The 19,108-nt window shown below is 40.9% G+C and overlaps 1 protein-coding gene and 1 pseudogene across 5 annotated transcripts in view; one reads left to right on the top strand and one right to left on the bottom strand.

Annotated features, from left to right (window-relative positions):
- Window positions 1-15,401, bottom strand: part of LOC141580812 (ubiquitin-conjugating enzyme E2 C-like) — a 35,722-nt pseudogene extending 20,321 nt beyond the window's left edge.
- Window positions 1-19,108, top strand: part of RBBP8 (RB binding protein 8, endonuclease) — a 109,445-nt gene that overhangs the window by 6,403 nt on the left and 83,934 nt on the right. For 2 of the 5 annotated variants that reach the window (XM_074383691.1, XM_074383690.1), the window contains exon 1: window positions 16,286-16,512. The exons of 1 other annotated variant lie outside the window; for it this stretch is intronic. The gene's annotated coding sequence lies outside the window, so the exon portion shown is untranslated. Of the gene's footprint in view, window positions 1-16,275; window positions 16,513-16,635; window positions 17,211-19,108 lie in introns of those variants that run through there. 2 more of the 5 variants (XM_039463838.2, XM_039463840.2) reach the window with 2 other exon arrangements.

The following is a 19,108-nucleotide window of genomic DNA, read 5'->3' as shown; positions in this document are numbered from 1 at the left end:
TGCCACCACACTGGGCTAATTTTTGTATTTTTAGTAGAGATGAGGTTTCACCATGTTGGCCAGGCTGATCTCGAACTTCTAAACTCAGGTGATCCACCCTCCTCAGTCTCCCAAAATGCTGGGATTATAGGTGTGAGCCACCACACCCAGCCTAATTAATTATATATTCTTTTTTTTTTTTTTTTGAGACGGAGTTTCGCTCTTGTTACCCAGGCTGGAGTGCAATGGCGCGATCTCGGCTCACCACAACCTCCGCCTCCTGGGTTCAGGCAATTCTCCTGCCTCAGCCTCCTGAGTAGCTGGGATTATAGGCACGCACCACCATGCCCAGCTAATTTTTTGTATTTTTAGTAGAGACGGGGTTTCACCCTGTTGACCAGGTTGGTCTCGATCTCTCAACCTTGTGATCCACCCGCCTCGGCCTCTCAAAGTGCTGGGATTACAGGCTTGAGCCACCGCGCCCGGCCTATAATTATATATTCTTAAAATGATTTTATTAGATATGTAAGCAATTTAGTCTATGTGACTAGTCATTAAATTAGCATTTAATTGGAATTTACTTTTAAATGTTTACAGTAGAGATTACTACAAACAATTGCAAAGAAGGCAGGAAAAAAACAAAAAATTTAAATATGTTTTTAAAATGTTCTTATGGGGAATGGTGGCTCACACCTATAATCCCAGCACTTTGGGAAGCCAAGGTAGGAGAATTGTTTGAGCCCAGGAGTTCAAGACCAGCCTGGGAAACAAAGTAAGACCCCTGTATCTACAAAAAATAAAAAATTAGCTGGGCATAGTGGTACAGGCCTGTGGCCCCAGCTACAACAGTACACTGAAGCAGAAAGATCACTTGATTCCAAGAGATCAAAGATGTGGTGAGCTGTGTTCACACTACTACACTGCAGCCTGGGCAACTGAGTGAAACCCTGTCTCAATAAATAAGTAAATAAATAAAATGTTTTTATACAAATAGCTAATTTGGATAACTCAGGACTAACAACTAAACTGTCTATAAATCCAAAACTTACTGGGAAATAGAGAACATAATAGTTCATGTATTAAAAACATACAGCCTTAAAAACAACCAGAAACTATTATCTTTGAAGTTGCGTACCCCTGACAAAGTGAAAATGTAACCTGAGTGACAAATTCTTAGTTTCAAAGTTATATCTTAAACCTATTCGCTTGCAAGTTCTTTGCCTATCATATTTACAAAGATTTAGATTAGAAGTGAGAAACACTTCCTTCCAACATGAAAATATTTCAAATCTAATGAATTTCTCAGTGACTTTTGAAACATTAAAAAATACAAGATTGATTATAACTTTATGCAGCTAATAATACCCAGCATTATTACTACTGCGATAACCTAGCAATGTTTCTCAAAGCACAGTCTATGACTATCTGACTCACCTGGAGGATGCCTATTAAAAATGCAGATTGATAACTTCACTCCAAACATATCACATTAGAATCTCCGGTTGGTAAATCACAGGAGAGCAGCAAGATTCTCCTGCCTATAAGAAAAAATGAGGAAATGTGTGAGTGTCTTCAAATCTAACCCATTAACACTATCAGAAAAATAACGTCAAATGCACATGTTCAACCAATCTTGGGTCATTAACATTCTTACAAATGACTGATACAATTAATGTGACTGTCCCATCCATGCATGCAAATTTTTATAAGTTAAAATTTCCATTAATAATTCAAAAATAATGAAATAGAAATCTCAAGTTTCCCCTTTATCTTTTAATCTAGGTTCTCCATGGAGAGTAAGAGCCTGAGCCCTCTGGCTTATGTGCAAGTTCTTTACTTGGGAAAGCACCCAGAAACAGGAGTAAGAGATTAGGTGAAAGGAAGGAAGGCCAATACAAAAGTTCATTCTTGAGTTCATCCACCACTATGGGCAAACAGGGCTCAAGCCCAGTGTCTTCTTAGGGGCCATGAAACTCCCCCAGAATAGCCTGTCAGAAAACACAAGAGAAGGGTACTTATCCACAAGTTCTGACTTCCATCAGTTAAGAGCTAGCTGCCTCTCAGGTTGCTAATTTCTTATGCTTTCAAGTTGCATACTTGTTTCTGCTGGCTTCAGAGAAGCTCCCAGGACAAAAAGTCAGGTGAGAGACTGTCAAGTTTCACCTGCATGAATCTGGTTGCCACTGAAATACCTGGAGCAAGCAGGGCCCAAGACGTGTCCAATACATCATGTTATAGGAGAAGTATGGTCAAACTGCTTCTTCTTTAGTTTTACCAATGTAATTCTAATGCAAAATACAATTAAAATAGATGTTCTCAGAAATGAGTACAGCAATTTCAAATGGAGAAGAAGGAACTTTAGCCTATTTTCATCTGATGTATTTGATCCATTCCCACAAAACCCGAGATGCACTGAAACTCGATCTTCTGTGAGAAAGGTATTTTCTAATAAACTTCAATTTATTTCCTGAATTTGGTGGCCAATTTTTAAAGGGCCAAACAGCAGCAAAATGGACAATCGGTATGTACTCTGTAAATACTTTTATGTCCAGCATTGATGCAAAGACTTCATTGTTTAAATTTTTACATTGGTAAAGTTATAGTAAAAACAGATTGACTACACTGGACCCTCAAGTAACACTTTTCATTACAGTGAAACACACAATTTTGAACAGTACAAGTTTGTCTTGGACTGTGTCCAAGAGGGTCTAGTTACAAGAAGTAATTCATTATAAACCATAATGTGATCCTGAGGCTTGGCTCTGAAAAACACATTATGTGAATGCTCTAGTCAAGCAAATTAAAAATTTAAAAACAGAACAGTTAATCATGTACTTTAATTAAGTAAATACCATATTTGTCTGCATAATATGTAAACTTAGTTCAGAGAAAGTGAAGGAGAAATAGGTGCAAAGAGAAAAGAAATCTGACTAAAAGCACATCATCTTTTCATTTAACTTGAATTCTGTTATAATAATTAAATGTGAGTTTAAAAAAAATACTGAAAAAAAAATACGAAAACACTGTCTCCTTAGAAGTTAGGTAAAGTAGCTAATGAATAAAGATGAAACAGGAAAACTGAATAGTGCACAGCAAATACAAGAAAGTGGAGACACTCACTGCTGGAAAAAGCCCAATAATAACGGACATTAATTATTATTATCAATTTTTTTGAGAGAGGGTCTCAGTCACCCATGTTGTAGTGCAGTGGCAAGATCTCAGCTCACTGCGACCTCCACCTCCCAGGCTGAAACAATCCTCCATCTCAGCCTATGGAATAGCCTGGACTACAGGCTCGCATCAGCATGCCCAGCTAATTTTATGTATTTTCTATAGTGATGGGGTTTCCTCATGTTGTCCAGTTTGGTCTCAAACTCCTGGACTCAAGCAATCCATCTGCCTTGACCTCCCACAGTTCTGGAATTACAGTCATGAGCCACCACGCTTGGCCAATGAATGATTTATTGTAACCACTAATTCATGAAATAAATGAATAGATTAGTTTTTTCTTTCGATATAATTTTGTCATTGGGTTAGATTATTTTTTAAACCCTTTAGAATATAATAAAACTAATAACAACCATATAATAATAATACCTAACTTACCTAAATTATGTAAATCAAGATAAGATATGTAAAAGCATTTAACAATATAGTGTAATCCTTTCTATAATTATAAATCTTTCACAATTTGCCTAGCAATTCAACAGTTTCACTATAATTATATAACTTTAGCCATTAGAAGATCTCTCTGATTAGCTGTAGCTCTTAAGTATATCTACAGTTGGCCGGGCACGGTGGCTCACGCCTGTAATCCCAGCATTTTGGGAGGCCGAGGCGGGTGGATCACGAGGTCAAGAGACCGAGACCATCTTGGTCAACATGGTGAAACCCGGTCTCTAGTAAAACTACAAAAAACATTGGCTGGGCATGGTGGTGCGTGCCTGTAATCCCAGCTACTCAGGAGGCTGAGGCTGGAGAATTGCCTGAACCCAGGAAGCGGAAGTTGCGGTGAGCTGAGATCGCGCCATTGCACAGTAACAAGAGTGAAACTCCGTCTCAAAAAAAAAAAAAAAATCTATCTATCTATCTATCTATCTATATATCTGCTGTTAACAACAGTTTCTTACATTGCTATAGTTTTTTACATATATATATAATTTAATCCTATCAACAATCCTGTAAAATATTCAAGGTATATATTATTATTTTCATTTCATTGATCAACAACCAAAGTACGGAGAAATTATTTGCTCAACAGGATTAGAATTAAAAATTACAATTCATTCAGCAAATTAGATGGTGCAGCTGATGCCTTCCCAATATCAACTTATACAAATACATTGCCATATCCTTGCAGTTATAGAACTCAACAATGATTCCCCACAATATAGTCTTCACACATGCTTTCTGCCTGGAAAGCCTTCTGCCATTCTCCCAATAGGCAAGCTGCTTCAAACTTCTCTTAATTCTTCTTTAAGAAATTTCAAGGCCAGGCACGGTGGCTCAAGCCTGTAATCCCAGCACTTTGGGAGGCCGACGTGGGTGGATCACGGGGTCAAGAGATCGAGACCATCCTGGTCAACATGGTGAAACCCCGTCTCTACCAAAAATACAAAAAATTAGCTGGGCATGGTGGCGCGTGCCTGTAATCCCAGCTACTCAGGAGGCTGAGGCAGGAGAATTGCCTGAATCCAGGAGGCAGAGGTTGCAGTGAGCTGAGATCACGCCATTGCACTCCAGCCTGGGTAACAAGAGCAAAACTCCGTCTAAAAAAAAAAAAAAAAGAAAGAAATTTCAAATATATTATTTTATTTTTACAACAACCCTTTGGGCACAGTGAGTATTAATATTATCTTTCAGTGAGGGAAATAAGACTTGTCTAGGAAACATACAGATAATCAGAGATAGGGTCAGAATTTAATCTCTCATCCTATCTCCCAGCTCAGGACTCTTTCCATAATGAAAAAAAAAAAAAAAAAAAAGGCTAGGAATATGGCTATATGCCATCATTGACGGTAGAACATGATCACAATTTTTTGAAGCACTTCCTACATTGTCCCTTCTGAGATTACAACATAATTCAAAACTCTTCAATCTACTTGATTTTAAATTTAGCACATGAAACAACTCACAACCAGGGCTGGGAGAGCTAGTATAACCATTTTTCTAATTCTATTAGAAGTTAATTTATATTCATTTTTCAAATGTACATATCTAGTGTAAGGCAAGTAAAAAAGCATGTGTGCCAAAATGCTAAGAAATAAATTTAAAAGTCTAAAAAATAAAGTGAGATGATTATAATAGGTGTTTCACTCCAATCCTGACTGAGAGAGCCCAGTTTATTTTCAACAATGAGGCTAATAAAATTATAATCAAATTTTAAAGTACTTTTAAAAAGTGTAAAGCTTTTTGAAGTAAAAAGAAAAAGGTACTTGCTCTGTCACCCAGGCCAGAGAGCAGTGGTGCAATCATGGCTCACTGTAGCCTCATCTTCCCAGGCTCAAGAGATACTGCTTCAGCCTCCTGAGTAGCTGGGATCACAGGCTAATCGCACCATACCTGGCTAATTTGGGATCACACCATACCTGGCTAATTTGTTTTTATTTTTTGTAGAGACAAAGTCTCACTGTGTTGTCCAGGCTGGTCTCAAACTTCTGGGCTTAAGTGATCCTCCCATCTCAGCCTCCCAAAATGCTGGAATTACAAGTATGAGCCACTGTACCAGGCTCTGACCATATGGGTTACAGTCATCCAAACCATGACATATTTCAAAGTAAAAGGTAGCTCTATTAATAATTAAGCTAGAGCAATAAGAATTAACCAGGACTGTCACTGGTAAACTAGGACATATGATCACCTCACATAAGAGATCTACTAGATTAGAGAAAAGGAAAGGAACTTTTTTTTTTTTTTTTTTTTTTTTTTGAGGCAGGGTCTTATTCTGTCACCCAGGCTAGAGTGTGATCAAGGCTCACTGCAACTTAGACATCCTGGCTCAAGCAATCCTCCCATCTCAGCCTCCCAAGTAGCTGAAATTACACACATCACTGAACCCAGCTAGATTTAATTCTATTTTTATTTTCTTATAGAGACAGGGTCTTGTTACGTTGCCCAGGCTGGTCTCAAGCAATCCTCCCATCTAGTCTTCCCAAAGTGCTAGAATTGTGGGCATGCCTGCTGCACTTGGCCAGAAGCCTATCTATTTCAACTTTGGTATCCTAAATAGTCCACAAAAACAAACTGTCACCATAAGTATGAATTGAATTAAAACACAATTTCACTGTACATGTTTACTATTTCTGATTATAACTTAAGTAAAACTGAAAACAGTACTAGCTAAAACTCAGGATCTCCTCTAAGAACTAAACTTTGAACATAAAACATTTTTAAATTTTTTATTTTACCTTTGGAAAAGTAACTATCAAAGCTTCCTTAATCCTAGACTAACATGGATTAGGAAAAGGAAAAAGCCAATATTTTAAACTAAGTCTATTTTTCTTAAGCATAACTATAAGAAAGACCAAAAAAGACAGTGTGTTTAAAGTTATATCTGTAATTTTTGAAGCACATAATTACATTAAAGATCTATTTGCCAGCAGTGAATAAATTCATCAATTCACAGGTGAAAAATCAGCATTTAAGATGCAATATTTTTAAATGGAAAAAGCAATGAATATTAAACATATTTGTTCATGTGAACCTATTAAAGAATTCTCTAATAGAATCCAAATGTCAATGACTTGTTCCTACAGTTAGCTCTTCTTAATATTTTCCATTACTATAAATAAATATTATTCCTACAGCTTATATCATGGTAGCATTATACATAGGATAATGATATACATTATACAATGCAGTATAATACTTTACTAGATACAATGGTAAAGATTTGTTGTTCAAGAGTCTCAAAATAAACTTTTCTACTGTATAGTCTTAGTTACCACTCTTAAATTATCTTATTTCTTCAGCAGTTAAGTTCTGAGATTCTTTTAAGTGCCAGGATTAGAGAAAAGCCTATGGGCTAACCACCTAACAAAATTCCTGGGCTTCATAAGCTTATATGAATATATATGAAATATTGTCCAGACAGCCACTGCATTATAAATAGATGACATGGAAGAAACAGGTGTCCCTTTCCACTGATGAGAAATCATTTTGGGCCAGGCACAGTGGCTCATGCCTGTAATCCCAGCACTTTTGGAGGCCAAGGCAGGCAGATCACAAGGTCAGGAGTTCGAGACCAGCCTGACCAACATGGTGAAACCCCGTCTCTACTAAAAATACAAAAATTAGCCGGGTGTGGTGGCATGCGCCTTTAATCCCAGCTACTCAGGAGGCTGAGGCAGAAGAATCACTTGAATCCAAGAGGTGGAGGTTGCAGTGAGCCAAGATCACGCCACTGCACTCCAGCCTGGGTGACAGAGTGAGACTCCATATCAAAAAAAAAAAAAAAAAAAAAAAAGAGACAGAAAGAAAAAGAAATCATTTTGTGGTCAGGCACAGTGGCTCATGCCTGTAATCCCAGCACTTTGGGAGACAGAGGCAGGTGGATTCCTTGAGGTCAGAATTCGAGACCAGACTGGCCAACATGGTGAAACCCCATCTCTACTAAAAATACAAATATTAGCCAGGCATGGTGGCACATGCCTGTAATCCCAGCTACTCAGGAGGCTGAGGCAGGAGAATCGCTTGAACCCAGGAGGCTGAGGTTACAGTGAGATGAGATTGCGCCACTGCATCCCAGCATGAGCAACAGAGCAACACTCTGTATCAAAAAAAAAAAAAAAAAAAAGTAAAGAAATGTATCACAAAAAAAAAAAAAAGTAAAGAAAAGAAACCGTTTTGCAAATAACAGATCAACAACATTCTTCATCACCCCACTATAATTTAAGCCCAAGGCAACTATGAATACACTATTTAACCTTCTTTATCAAGCATGGAGATCATTCTTAAACTGGGAAAATTGTATGCCAGTAAAACTTTGCCCATTACTGATGTGAAATGAAGCAGCTCGATGAATGATGTTTAAAAACAAACAACTTTAACAGCTTTAAAAGGGAAACAAAGAAGGTATGAAGTCCAGTGTCGCTGTAGTGAAGATACGAGGCTAATCTTTCTAATTGGAAAGCAAGGTATGATCTCTCGGTTATGAGCACTTAAAAATCTTAAATGAACACCTAGGATATTACCAAAATAAAAATTGTGATGCTGACACCCTCCACCAATGTTAAATATACATTTTAAAATAATTATAAAACTTCCTAACCTGGAATCTTGGCACCATCGACTCAAGTCATAGACAAAACATTTTGACACTTGAGATCACTGATCAATGTTACTCCCACTCACAAACAACACTTACTAATTACTATAAACAACTTTTTGAAAATTGAATCAAAGGTTCAAGTTGACACAAATGTTGCCAGTTAAGATACTTTTCTTTTGTCCTAAAGTTTCTCTTCCCTCTTTTATCTCAAACAGACTTTTGTTGTGTTCTTAAAATAGTTGTGACTGCAGGTATAAGGACTCACTCCAGTTTACCAGTATTGTGTTTTCATGTCAGAGATATTGGAAAGTTTTCTGTAAATAATCATAAAGGATTTAATAACTTTCCTTTTAATTTTATGTCTGGAGACACAGACACTCAATGCTGGGTGGGGAGTTGGGATGATGTGGGGAGTGGGAGAGAGATGGGAAATGCCCAGCACAAATAGCAGAAATAGTCAAGCTAAGAATGAGATATCCATGTCCCAGTTCCATCCTGCTTCTTTAAGTAAATCACACAACCTCATTTGTCCCCTCATTGATTACATTATATATGCTGAGGCTGCACTGTACAATAAAGTAGCCACTAGCCACATGCAGACTTGAGCACTTGTAATGTGGCTAGTCTAAACTGAGATGTGCTGTAAAGGTAAAAGACACATCAGATTTCAGAGACAGTATGAAGAAAAAGAATGTAAGAAGTCTAATTAATTTTTATATTGATCATATGTTTAAATAATATTTTAGATAGACTGGGTTAAATAAAATATATTGTTAATTTCACCTGATTTTTACTTAAAATGTAGTTTTTAAAAAGTTTAATATTGTATATGTGGCTCTGTCCGATAGTTCTGTGCTAAGACTCTAGTAAAAAGTAGGAAAGAACCTGGGAGGTGGAGGTTGCAGTGAGTTGAGTCAAGATAATGATACTGCACTCTAGCCCTGGCAACAGATCAAGTCTCAAAAAAAAAAAAAAAAAAAAGAAAAGAAAAGGTAGGAAAACAGAGTTGGGCAGGGTGGCTCACACCTGTAATCCCAGCACTTTGGGAGGTCGAGGTAGGTGGATCACTTGAGGTCAAAAGTTCGAGACCAGCCTGGCCAACATGGAAAAACTCTGTCTCTACTAAAAATACAAAAATTAGCCAGGTGTGGTGGCAGGTGCCTGTAATCCCAGCTACTCAGGAGGCTCACGCATGAGAATTGCTTGAATCTGGTATGTGGAGGCTGCAGTAAGCTGAGATTGCACCACTGCACTCCAGCCTGGGGGACAGAGCAAGACGCCGTCTCAAAAAAAAAAAAAAAAAAAATAGGAAAACAGAAGAATAAAGACAGCACAGTCTGACACCAAGGAGCCCACAGTGTAGCTGCAGATTAAAAACAAAAATAATTACAATATAATGGTGCTAAGTGCAATGATAAAGATACATAATGAGGGTGTGGGAGAATGAGGAAGGCCATTTGTGAAAGGGTATAAGAAAGAAGGATGAAGAGAAAACTTAGGTTAGTCTCCTGAAAGAGGTAGTGCCTGAGCTGAGTCCTAAAGAATAAGAAAAGGTGAGGTGTAAAAAATGGGGGTGAAAGTAATTCCAAGAGAAAAAACATTGTATGAGCCAAGACTAAGAAACAGCAAAGGGAAGGAGAAAGGAATAAAAGCAGCTTCCTGCTGAAAGAGGGAAAGAGCAAGGGGTGCAGCAGAAACTATGTAAGGATAATAGCTTGTGTGACATTTTAAAGAAACTGAATTTTAATCTTTAGGCAGTAGACTTTTTTTTTTAGACATAGTTTTGCTCTGTTGCCCAGGCTGGAGTGCTGTGGTGCGATCTCGGCTCACTACAACCTCCACCCCCTGGGCTCAGGCGATTCACCTCCCTCAGCCTCCTGAGTAGCTGGGATTACAGGTGTCCCCCCACCACACCCAGCTAATTTTTGTATTTTTAGTAGAGATGGGGTTTCACCATGTTGGCCAGGCTGGTCTTGAACTCCTGACCCCAAGCGATCCATCTGCCTCAGCCTCCCAAAGTGCAGGGATTATAGGTGTCAGCCACTGCACCAGTCTGGTAATAGGCTTTTGAAGAGTTTTAAGCAAAGGAATGCCAGGATCAGAAATAATGGTTTAGATGTTGGGCAGCTGTGTGAGGACTGAATTAAGGTAAACACGACTGGAAGCTGGGAGGCTGTTGTCTAGGTAAGAAATACCAGGGCCTAAACTAGAGCAATATGTGAGGTTGGAAAGGAAAACACTAATTCAAAATCATATTTGAAGAGGTATCATCAGCAGAATACAGTGCCTGACTTGTCCTGACACCATGAAAATGAGTTTGGATTTTATTCTAGGGTGATGGGAAGATCCTGATATGCTTTGAGAAGGGAGTGTGATTTTCTGACAGACTTTAAAGGGTCTCTCTGCTGCTGGAGAATATACTGCAATGGAGAAAAGAGCAGATGACAGAAAGATTATTTATTATTTTTTTAAAAGGAGGATATTGCCATAGAAGAGGTTGATGGTAGCTTGAACTGGGGTGGACAGGAAGGTAAGAAGCAACCAGATTGTGTGTGCATGTGTTTGTGTGTACGTGCGTGCATGTGTGCGTGTGTGTTGTGTATGTGTGTTTTAAGAGACAGGTTCTGGCTCTGTCATCCAGCCTGTACTTCAGTTTCTCAAATGTCAAGTGAGGGCCTCCCAAGGGCCTCCCACAGCGCTGGGAATACAGATATGAGCCACCCTGCCTGGCCTCAGGTTGTATTTTTAACTGCAAATGGTATTGCCCAATTCATGGGGTTGAGAAAGAAAAAAACAAGTTTAGGAAGATCACACTTGTTGAGCTCAATTGTCTTGTTTAGTCCGGAGGTTAGGTCTGCCTAGAGTGAAAATACTTTCAGAGGCTTGAGGACTGAAAATAGCAAAAGTTTGGAAAACAGCAGAGAAAATAAAAGGAGCTGAACGAAGGCTATTTTAAGGATTAACTGATGCCCTGCATGAAGTTTGAAACTATATGATTTTAGTGACATCAGTCTAACCTGATATGTCATTTTCCCTTCACAACACTCAACTACCCAGCTGCAGTAGTTAAGCAAAGATAGAATTTACACGGATTTCATTTGTAAAATGGCTTGATTAGATGACTCTTAAATCTACATGAGTTCCAAAATTTCACTTTTAAGAATCCTAGAGCTGTACTGCTATCACACAATTTTTTTAAAAAAATTGGTGCCTAGATATACATAACGTAAATTTACCATTTTAACTATTTCACTACAGTTTTTAAATTCAGCATTCCAGCCAGGGACCTCCAATAGGAGTGCTGGGACATTAAAAACCTAGCCCTGAAGGTGGCAGCACTGGGCCTGAGGTGAATGTAGTCTCAACTTCGGTTGCTGCTGAATGGAAGTAATCTCATCTTTTCATCACAGTATATAACCCAAATGTTCATTTTCTAAGTATGCTGAAATTGAAAAAGTTTGGGAAATACTGTTCTAAGCCACAAAATATGAGAAACTCAGTATTATGAAGAGTTCAAAATAACTGCTTCTCTGTTAAAGATGTTTTTTCAGCACATCTTTGGAACTTCAAAATTTATTCCATGTGGTTCTTAAAGCTTCTTTAGAACCTATCTATGAGGATGCCTAAGCTTTTCTCATTTAAAAATTCTTAGATATGGGCCGGGCGCAGTGGCTCAAGCCTGTAATCCCAGTACTTTGGGAGGCCGAGGCGGGTGGATCACGAGGTTAAGAGATCGAGACCATCCTGGTCAACACGGTGAAACCCCATCTCTACTAAAAATACAAAAAATTAGCTGGGCATGGTGGCTCGTGCCTGTAATCCCAGCTACTCAGGAGGCTGAGGCAGGAGAATTGCCTGAACCCGGGAGGCGGAGGTTGCGGTGAGCCGAGATGGCGCCATTGCACTCCAGCCTGGGTAACAAGAGCAAAACTCCGTCTCAAAAAAAAAAAAAAAAATTCTTAGATTTTTAAATGACATTGTATGGGGCCATTTCCATTGTTAAAGTGGCCCTATACAATCTCATTTAAATATCTGAGAATTTTGGCCTGGTGCGGTGGCTCACACCTATAATCCCAGCACTTTGGGAGGCTGCGGTGGGGGGATCACGAGGTCAGAAGTTCAAGACCAGCCTAGCCAAGACGGTGAAACCCCATCTCTACTAAAAATACAAAAAAAATTAGCCGGGCATGGTGGCAGGCACCTGTAATCCCAGCTACTCAGGAGGCTGAGGCAGGGAATTGCTTGAACCCAGGAGGCAGAGGTTGCAGTGAATGGAGATCATACCACTGCACTCCAGCCTGGGCAACAGAGCAAGACTTCATCTCAAAAAAAAAAAAAAAAAAAGCCAAAAAAAACACAAACCCTAAGAATTTTGAAAGCACCCAAAGGTTCCCTCTTACACAGAAATAGGATCCATCAGGGAATGTCCATTTCATTCATTTACTCATAGAATACTGATTCAATAGCAGGCACTGGGCTAGTTCCTGGAGATAAAAGCATGAACAAATTTTTTTTTTTTTTTTTTTTTTTTTTTTTTTTTTTTTTTTTTTTTTTAATTTTAGAGACAGGGTCTCTCACTCTGTCACCTAGGCTGGAGTATAGTGGCACAATCATAGCCCACTGCAGCCTTGAACTTCCGTGCTCAAGTGATCCTCTCACCTCAGCCTCCACAGTTACTAGAGCTAGAGGCATGCACCACTGTGTCCAGCTTTTTTGGTTTGTTTTTTTAAAATAGGAGACAAGATTTCACTATGCTGCCCAAGCTCATCTTGAACTCCTGGCCTGAAATGATCCTCTTGCCTCAGCCACCCAAAGTCTAGCCCAAGACATGTTTTTTTGTTGTTGTCGTTTTGTTTTCGAGATGGGAGTTTCACTCTTGCTGCCCAGGCTGTAGTGCAATGGTTAGATCTCAGCTCACTGCAACCTCTGCTTCCCAGGTTCAAGCCATTCTCCTGCCTCAGCCTCCCAAGTCGCTGGGACTACAGGCATGTGCCTCCACGCGTGGCCAATTTTGTATTTTTAGTAGAGATGGAGTGTCTCCATGTTGGTCAGGCTGGTCTCAAACTCCTGACCTCAGGTGATCCACCCACCTTGGCCTCCCAAAGTGCTGGGATTACAGGTATGAGCTACAGTGTCCAGCAAGAAATGTTTTTTGATCTGAAGAAATTTACAGTCTAGTGGGGAGACAGAATTAATTAAATAACTAAAACAATAAAAACTGTAAGATGGGAAGGTTACATGTTACTATAAGATGATCTAGTAGAAGAGACTAGTGAAATAAGATAAGATCGTGATTAGTAGATAGCTAGGGTAAAGAGTGGGGGTAGATTTGGTGGAGAACTCCAGGCAGAGGCAGCAGCAAGGCCTAGGAAACATCAGAAGGCCAGTGAGACCAGAGGACAGAAAATGTTTGGAAATAAAGCCAAAGAGGGAGCAGAGGCAGTTCAAAGGGGCTTCCTTCAAAGAGTAACTGGAAGCCACTGAAGGGATTTAAACAGCACAGTGACATTATTAGATTTACTTTTCAAGAAGATCACAGCAGATGCAGTATAAAGAAGTGCTCTCAAAGTAAACACAATTTAAGATGGGGAAGGGAAGAAGATACTATATTTTTATTCTATTTTTTTCATCCTTTAAAAATGCTTTTAAAAATGGATTATAATCATAATATTAGCTAAGAAATACTAATTATGGCTAGCTTTTGGACACATATATCTGAATACTAAGCAGTTTACATATATTCATTTAATCTTCATACCCTGTGAGGTTGGTACTATTATTATCTTTACAGGTAGGTAAAATGGGACAGCGAGGTTAAGCAGTCAGTTCAAGGTCACTCAGTAAGGAAGTATTAGAGCAGGATTCAAACCCAGATGTCTGACTTCAGAGCCTGTAACTTCCTCATTAGATTATGTACCATTTTTCAACAGTACATGCATGTAATTTAAAATTAAATATATATGGAGAATAGATGCTCAGATTTTGTTCTGAACACCAGTAAATACAAAGGTTTAGGAGGGGTGGTTGGTTGCAGGGATACAGAAAGGAGACTAGCAGTAGACTAGGTAAGAGGTAACAGTATGTTGGATTATGGAGGTAGTGATGGAGAAAAGGGGATGGATTTGGATGTTTGGTAACATCGGACTGGGTGATGGCTTGGATATGGAGGTTAAGGACGAATAAAGTGTCAAAGATGACTCTTTGGATTCTGACTTACATAAACGGATTAGGTAGTGAGGCACTGGCAGAGGCCACAGGAACAGGTTAGGTCATTCTGCTCAGATAGTTTTTCTTTGGACCACACTACACTGCTCTTTCAATACTCTTGTTTAGTGACAAACTTATTACAGGTTACTTCCATCATAAACATAAAAGCTTCACTCTGTCAGTTATGTTTCCTATGCTGTGTTACAAATGGCATAGTCAAAATTTCTTTTCAAAATGTGGAGTTGTCTTATAAAATGGGGAAGTGAATGACAGTTGCTGTAACAGGCTAATAGAAGGTTCAGCACCCCTCTTCTTTACACTAACTTTTAAAGTTATGATATTTATTCATCCCTTAAGATATGGGACAGGTGGAAAAATTACCTTTCTACTTTGTATTTATGATTTTCTAAGGACTAAACTTTTGAAGCCTGTTAATATCCCTTGTCCTCTTCCCTCGTCTTAGAATGATTACACAAAAGTACTGGACTGGTTTAAAAGATAGTGATTCTAGTCTACTTCGTTCATTTGTAGAATTTCTACTGGTCTAAAAACAATTCTTTGAGAAATCAGGAGCAATAGGAATACCTACTATTGGTTTGAATCTCAAACGAACAGCCTCAAGAAAAATTGACTTAAAAAAAAAATTACCTAACAGCATGTTGTCCCAATAATGCTGATCGCTTCAGATTCCTTCTCGTTTCAAATTTGACAGAAACTTCCCGTTTAACCTCAGCAAAATACAGTGCGTTTTGATCTAGGGCGGTTACCGCCCAATCCTGTCAGGTCACATTACTAAACTGCGGGTAACACCGACAAGGCTGAAAACTGTTAGAGTAATCCACGTCCATTCCCCGCCACCACCATCGGTTAATTTATTTTGTGTATGTATGTATGCATGGAGACACAGTCTCACACTGTTGCCCAGGCTGGAGTGCAATGGCGAGACTTCGGCTCACTGCAACCTGCGCCTCCTAGGTTCAAACGATTCTCCTGCCTCAGCCTCCCAATTAGCTGAGATTACAGGTGCGCGCCACTATGGCTAACTTTTTTTTGGGGTGGGGTGGGGTGGGGTGGGGACGGAGTCTCGCTGTAGCTCAGGCTGGAGTGCAGTGGCACGATCTCGGCTTACTGTAACCTCCGCCTCCCGGGTCCTGGTTCAAGCGATTCTCCTGCCTCAGCCTCCCAAGTAGCTGGGGCTACAGGCAAGCACCACCATGCTCAGCTAATTTTAGAGACGGGATTTCACCACATTGGCCAGGCTGGTCTTGAACTCTTGACCTCGTGATCTGCCCGTCTCGGTCGCCCAAAGTGCTGGAATTACAGGCATGAGTCACCGCACCCGGCCTAATTTTTGTATTTTCAGTAGAGACGGGGTTTCACCACATTGGCCAAGCTGGTCTCGAACTTCTGGCCTCGTGATCGCCCGCCTCGGCCTCCCTAAGTGCTGGGATTACAGGCTTGAGCCACCGCGCCCGGCCCATCAGTTAATTTTAACTCTCCATCCGGTACAGGTCACTTATACATACTTTCCCTGCAAAATCCTTAAGTCAGACACACTGTACAGATAACTTTCACAGAACCCCAAGGGCTTGACGCTCCCGCGACAGAACGGCTGGAGTTTCCCTCAACGCTTCTCAGAAACGCTGGGGCGGCCACCAGGCTCTCCGGGTCGCTCCCGGAAGCTCGGAGGTGGTGCTCCCCTCCCCAGCCATCGACCTCCGGCCTGGGCCGCTGCGCGGAGTCGGCTCCTCAGCCGAGGCAGGAAGGACACAGCTGGGGTAGCCAGCTCGAGGAAGGGGCGTGACGTACCGGGAACTCCCACGTGACGTCGCGCAGGCTCCCGGGCGGGGCGGGTCCGGCCGCCTTCTAGCCCGGCCGGCAGCCCCCGGCCTTAAAGCGCGGGCTGCCCGGAGGGGTTGGCTTTCCCACCGAGGACTTGGCACTCTGATGAGGGAAAAGGGCGAAAGAGAAAAGCGAGCAGCCGTCCCTTCACAGCCTCCGAAGGTGCCCGCTTCCCTTCGGGAGCTTCCGCCAATCGGGAGGCAATCTTGGAGGCGGTGAGTAAAAGGAATCTCTTTGCCCCACCCGGGCTCTGTGTCGGAGCGGCCACTTCTGGTCTGGAGCCGCGCCAAGGGCTTCCGGGGTCGGGGTGCAGCTCTGCGGCAGTGTCTGAGGGAGCAGGCCGGGCTCGGGCTGCAGTCATTGGAGTTGGACCGGCGGGAGGACCAGCGCTCACTGAGTACAGTTTCTGCGTCTCCCGCGCGGGCTGTGGAAGCGCCTTTCAGCGCCAAGCTTGCCCCGCGCATGCGCTGACTCCGGCTCGCGCGCTTGGGAGCGTTTTCTGGCCAGACCCTCACGCGGAACGTGCGCTGTCCCTGGGGAGAGGCGGACGGAGAAGGGGCCTGGCTGGAAAGCTTTTGCAGCTCTGCCCTTCTCCACGCCTAAGAGCACCGCTCAGATGTCGCGTGGAGTTTGTTCAAGTGCCCCGTGTGACTCGAGATCTGCCTCTCGCCTTACTCTTGAGATAATACGTGCGATGCGGCAGTCGGTATTTTGGTGAGCACCTGCGGTGTGGTGGTTTATAGTAGGGAATACACAGAAGTGTCTTAAGCGATTACAGGCCTTTGAGCCCCGAATGCAACTTGGGAGGTGAGAGGCACCGTTCTGAGAGACTGGGAAATGGACATCGTCGAGGTGGCTCGAATAACGGTTCAGTGCCGAGAGAGATGCCAGCAAAAAGTGCTGGGCATGCTGGGTAGGTGGAAAGGGTTTTGCTAGCCAGAATTTTGTAAGTTTAATGTTGATAAAGTGTTTTTATGTTTTGTTTTTAAAGCACTGTACTTCACTTACACTCTTGGTTTTAAATGAGTGTATTAATATTTTTTGGATCATTAAAGTAATTAACCCTTTATTTTAAACTGTTGACTTAATAGAAACAGTTTATGTCCCCATCTTTTTTTTTTTTTTTTTTTTTTTTGCTACAGAGAGATATTTTAGTTATTGGTCTCACATGACTTCATTTCAGCCCTGAGTAGGCATGTCCCAGCTGTGTGACCTTGTGCAAGTCATTTACTTCCTTAAGCCTCTTCCCCCAACTCTAAAATGAAATTATAGTACCTGTTTTACAGAGTTTTTCTGCAGATTAAGTCGAATATAAAACAGCACAGTTTCTGGTATGTGGGAAACAATAAATGGTGGCTTTTATTCACAGTTATAATATAGGCCCATTTGTTTAGCTGTTAGAGTTAAAAATAGAATGAGTCGGGCGAGGTGGCTCACACCTGTAATCCCAGCACTTTCGGAGGCTGAGGCAGGGAGGTCAGGAGTTCGAGATCAGCCTGGCCAACATGGGGAAACTCTGCCTCTACTAAAAATACAAAAATAAACCGAGTATGGTGACATCTGCCTGGAAACCAGGCTACTCGGAGGCTGAGGCAGGAGAATCGCTTGAACCTGGGAGGCGGAGGTTGAGCTAAGCCGAGATCGCGCCACTGCACCCCAGCCTGGGCGACAAAGCGAAACTCCATCTCAAAAAAAAAAAAAAAAAAAAAAAATTTATATATATATATATATATATATATATATATGGAATGAAAACCTCTTTGGAAACAAAACTGTACTAATGCAGTGCACCTAATTTTACTTTCAAAAACTTTCTTACAGAGATAAACATACCTGAGAGAGATAGTGGAATTATGAAACCCATTGTATACCCATCCATTACCCAGCTTCAGTAATTGTCGAAGTTCAACCGTTGTTTCAGCTCTTCATCCAACATCCATTTTTGTTTGTTTTAAACTTGACTTTTTTTCAAGCAAATCTCAGAAAATATATCCCTTTACCTGTAAATATCTCAGTAAATATCCCTTTAACAAATAAGACCTTTCTTTTAAAAAATGGCCGCATCATCATACCCAAGAAAATTAACAATTCCCTAATAATCAAAAATCCAGTTCATATTTAGTCTCTGCTGATTATGTTTAAAAGTCTAATCACAATTTTTGCAAAGCTTGATAGTTTATTTTTGTAGTACTTTACAGTTCACCAAATGGATTCACATACAATCTTGCTCCCTTCAGAATTACTGTTTCAGCCCCTTCATCAGAGACCTCAAGAAATGCTTAGCAAGGAACAGTCAGTTTGTGCACTTGTTAGAAATGGTACTGCATTGGCTGAGGAGGTGTAGTAGACTTGCTAATATTAAACTTTTTTTTTTTTTTTTGAGATGGAGTTTTGCTCTCATTGCCCAGGCTGGATTACAGTGGCACGATCTCAACTCACCGCAACCTCTGCCTCCTGGGTTTAAGCGATTCTCCTGCCGCAGCCTCCCGAATAGCTGGGATTACAGGCATGTGCCCCACACCCAGCTAATTTTGTATTTTTTAATAGAGACAGGGTTTCTCCATGTTGGTCAGGCTGGTCTTGAACTCATGACCTCAGGGGATCCACCCGCCTAAACCTCCCAAAGTGCTGGGATTACAGGCGTGAGCCACTACGCCCTGCCCTAAACTTTTTAAGTTGTAGCTAATTAGTGGTTTCATTTTAAGAACACATATTAAAATATTTACTAATCCACTCGAACTTCTTAACCTGTTGGTTTCTTCAAGGACTATGTAATAAACTTAATCATTCACCTTTATTCTAAGAGAGGTA

The sequence above is a fragment of the Saimiri boliviensis genome, chromosome 13, assembly GCF_048565385.1.
Source record: "Saimiri boliviensis isolate mSaiBol1 chromosome 13, mSaiBol1.pri, whole genome shotgun sequence".
NCBI lineage: Eukaryota > Metazoa > Chordata > Mammalia > Primates > Cebidae > Saimiri > Saimiri boliviensis.
Note: the sequence above shows the minus strand (reverse complement) of the source record. Positions and strands in the feature narration are given on the sequence as shown.